Consider the following 4246-nt stretch of genomic DNA (forward strand, 5'->3'; position numbering starts at 1 on the left):
GTCACATATAAACTTTTTAAACTGAAGTGGTTTGGCCAGTTTGAGAGGTATCTAGTTAGCTAGAGGCTCAGAGAGAGTATACCAATAATTCAAAAAAAACCCAAGATATGCTTATTTAAATATCTGTCTCTGGCAGTTTTCCTTGTGAAATGAGGACTTGAAAGTGTGAAAATCCCCAGTCATAAGAATTTTAATCACATATGCCGGGTGTCATAGACCATCTTGATCCAAATTGCGTTTTAATTGAATTCTACCAGCTGCATTAGATCTCAGAATTTACCCATGTTTCTCTACTGTTGAAAGTAAGCATTTATGCATTACTGGTGTGATAAAGAAACGTGTTGAGATGACTGCGTTGTGAATCTTCCCTGCGTTGCTACTCTCTTGTTCTGGTGTTGAATGCTGTGGCTGGTAAGTGGAGAAGAATCACTGCCTTTCCATATGGCGTATGACATACACCAACACATACATGTCAAGAAAAGTGATGGGGTGAACTGCAGGACAGGTTGTGCTTACTACCAAATCATCAAAGAATTATTAGCAGGTGCAATGGTGTGTTCTTACCTTGGTTTGTCTAGCCCAAGTTGAAAGACAGGTATAACTGGGATCTGAACACAGATATGACATCCAACACTACGGCCTTTTACCCACGCTATCAAACCTGAGAGCACCTTTCTTTTGTGCCATGGATATTGGAAGTTCTTCTGGATTATATTTCTCCTTAATGCTTCAATATAATTTTTCTTTTCCTCTCCTCCATGCATCCATCTCCTTCTTGCCATCCATCTTTTGCTTTATATTGATTTCAGGACTCTTTCTTTCTCGCATTTCCCCTTCTCTCCTTCTCCTCACTAACCACATTTGGCTACTCAGACCCATTTAACAGAGAACTGGGGAGAGCAGACTCTGCCTTTGGCAGCGCAAGGAGCAAAGTGTGAAACCCTCTGCAGTTACAGGGAAATCATCTTGTAGTGGTCACACAAATCTCACTGCCTCCTTGGTGCTGCCAACCAATGGGAGCACCAGGATTTGTATCCTGCCCTGAGAAAAAGCAGGGCAAGTATTAGGCAAACTAATCACGCTGCAGGGATTTGTGTAATGAAAAGTACCTCTGCTTGTGGGTCAGAAACGGTGTAAATCAACTGCACACCATTGGTTGGGGCAAATCCATCCAGTAGCTCTTTATTCTCTTCTGTCACGTTCATTATCAGGACACCTGAGCACGTAGGAAGAGACACCACAGCCCGGTGATGGTTTGTCTCAGGGTATTCTTTCCGAGAGCGCTGGAAAGCAAACCAGTTTACAGACTGCAGTGCACACAGGAGGGCTGGATTCCTCTCGCACTGTGCAGCCCTGTCTCTGCCCGGGGCCTCTTTGTGCTCCCCAGTGCAAACAATAGTAATGCAGACTTAATGATCGCTGTCATTTCCATGTGCCTACTGCTGATCTCTTAATGAAATATTCTATTTAAATTGCGCTGGCACAAGCACAGTTCCACGCTGGCAGGAGCCACGAAATCAGTCTACCAAGTGAAAAGGTTCTGCAGGACCTGTCGTACAATGGGAAAGCTGTTGGTGAAACACTGTTTGACAGCTTTTCTGCCTGCTCCTGCAGCAAGCGTGACGCCTCCCTGGCATCCTGAAGGGAAAGAAGAGAACAGAGGATTGAAATTGCCTTTATCTCAGGTTGAGATACAGAAGAAATTCTGAAATGAGGATGACAAGTCTGTGGCAATATGGATTTGGCACTCGTTGATGGGTGAGTGCTAGCCACTCTGCGCTGTTCTAACACGCTCGCTCTCTGCTGTCAAACCCTGCTAGGAGAGCTGCTGCAGGAGAGAAAAAACTGGAGACGTGCAGCATCACACAGACTCTTTGTTTATCTATTGTCATAAGCAGGAAACCAAATACTGAAAAATTGCTAAATATCTGTTCAATGACCAAATGTGTGTTGTAGGAAATAGGAAGAGTAAAATTGCTGAGAAGTGGTGGGTTTTTAAAGTTGCGCACACTATATGCTCAGTCTAAAATAAAGACAAATAATAACATATGTATTCTTCACTATTTCAGAGATGAACAAAAGCATTGAGCTTACATCTTTTTAAGTCATCAGGTGTGGGAAGTACTGCATGGCATAAGCAGAGTTCTTTAAATTTCACCTTTACTTTGGCGTTGCCCACTTCGTCCCTTCCCCAGCCTCGTCCGAGCAGTGCTCACGTGGCAGTCGCTGGCTGCAGCCGACGCAGGGTCCCAGGTGGGGGTGTAGAAGTTGGGAGCATCACGTAAAATCAGGGAATTCACACAGTCCACCTGGGTCATAGCACCTACTCCATCCTTCTACCAACTCTCTTGAGGTGAGGAAATGCTGAAGTTGCTGGTGAGTTAGTGGTTGACTGATGGAAATGTTTTTCCCCTAAATCAAAGCATGTTTTCAGAGCATATTTTCAAAATTAACTACTAAGAAAAGTAATGCAACGGGAGCTGTAATTTAGTCCAGTTACTCTACGAAGTCCTCCTATAATTTCCTTGATGATTCTGTGTTCTGTCCTATACATTTTCATGGTAGCTAACACTAAAAACTGCTGCAGGAGGACAGAAATCAGCCTTATTTGCTAATGATCCACTAGCAATGGTTGAGAGGGGCATTATCTTCCCTGTTCCATCAGTAAAAGGCAAATGGGGGAGGCCATTTCCTTTACTGGTACCACGGGTTGTGTTAGAGACACACAGAGAGAAGGGAACAATGACCAAGATTTGCATTTGCTGAAGGGCTCGATACATTGCTCCCTTGTGAGCGGGCCAAGACCTTCAGCACATGAATTCTTGTGATTCATCCTTCCCCCTGGTCTAACTCTCTGTATCCAGCATGGTACAGAGAACTCTATGTGTTTACTTACGCACAAAAAGGTCTTTACTTTGTTACTGTAGTATTTGGGTGTTTGGCTCAGGCTCCCAAGCCTGAGGGGGGGGTTTGGACAGATCTGGTGAATCAGTATTTTTCACTCTGCTGCCAGGCTGCAGAGTGACCTTGGGCAGTTTACAGCTGCTTCACCTCTCACCACCTCAGTTTCTGTTAAATTATCCTGTTTCACTTTGAATAGCATGTAGATATCGACCGATGCAAAGGCGGGGTATTATTGCTTACGTGTGACTCAAATAAAGCCAATGCCTAAAATCCAGAATCAGCGAGGCAGAGAAACTGAGAGAGAAAAAAGCAGAAAATGTGAAATTATTCCTCTGCTTCAGCCGTTCTCCCCCCACCACCCTGCCTAATCCCAGGCAACTACAGCCCAACTGCACCATCGGATTTCCTCCATGTCAGCCGCGCTGAGAAGTTCAGGTGACCCCCCAAGGCATAATAAGTGGCATCTAAACAAACCCAGGCAGGTTAGGAAGAACCAGTTTAAAGGTTACGGTTCTTATGTGCCGAGGAATGCATGTTTGAGAGCAGCCGTTTCCCTTTGGAAGGCTTTGGATATGGAAACCTGGCACGAAGGGCGGCGTGCTGCCCGCCTTCAGGAAGGACAGGAGTCAGTCACTTCCCACCAATAAAGCCCTGTCAACTCTAGCTGCCCCGTTTCTCGTTAGCAGTTTAAGTGAAAGCATAAAACCACGGATGCGTGATCCAGCGCGGCTGTATCAGAGGCGTCACACAAACCTACTCCAACCAGCTGAAAAGGCAAGTTTCTGCCGTTCATGAGCACCATGGGCTGAAGCTGCTGCAAACAACTCCTCCTGAAGTTTGTTGGAAGCCCTGTCCTGTGCCTAAGGGTTACAGCCGTCTTGGAGCTGAGCTGTGGAGAAGCTGGGAAGCAGGAGAATAGCTGCACGTTGGGAGGTGGGAGGCAGAGACCAAACTGTTCCCAGCGTTGCCCTTGCAGGGCCTCACGCGCTCGCAGGGCCTGCTCCTCAGTTTTGCTGCATAAGCAGGCTGTAACATGGCACTTGCACAAAAAGGGGCTCTCCACGTTTTTCTCTCCCCGATGTTTAGCTGCTGTCTAAGGCCGCGGCAGGTTGGACATGTGCGTCGGGGGCACATTTGGTGAGCAGGACCCAGCCCCATTGCAGAGTCCCCACCATGGCAGAGCGCTGCAGAACTTCCCCTCTGAAATCCCCAAATCGGCCGTAGGTGCGTGTACACACACAGTGAACGTGCCAGGGAGGTGTGAGGTGCTTTCCTCATCCCCAACGCCCGCATTTCTCTTGCACCCACTCCTGCCCCCCCCCAGCCCCCCAGGAATGCCCAC

The sequence above is a fragment of the Calidris pugnax genome, unplaced genomic scaffold, assembly GCF_001431845.1.
Source record: "Calidris pugnax isolate Ruff unplaced genomic scaffold, ASM143184v1 scaffold17, whole genome shotgun sequence".
NCBI classification, from domain to species: domain Eukaryota; kingdom Metazoa; phylum Chordata; class Aves; order Charadriiformes; family Scolopacidae; genus Calidris; species Calidris pugnax.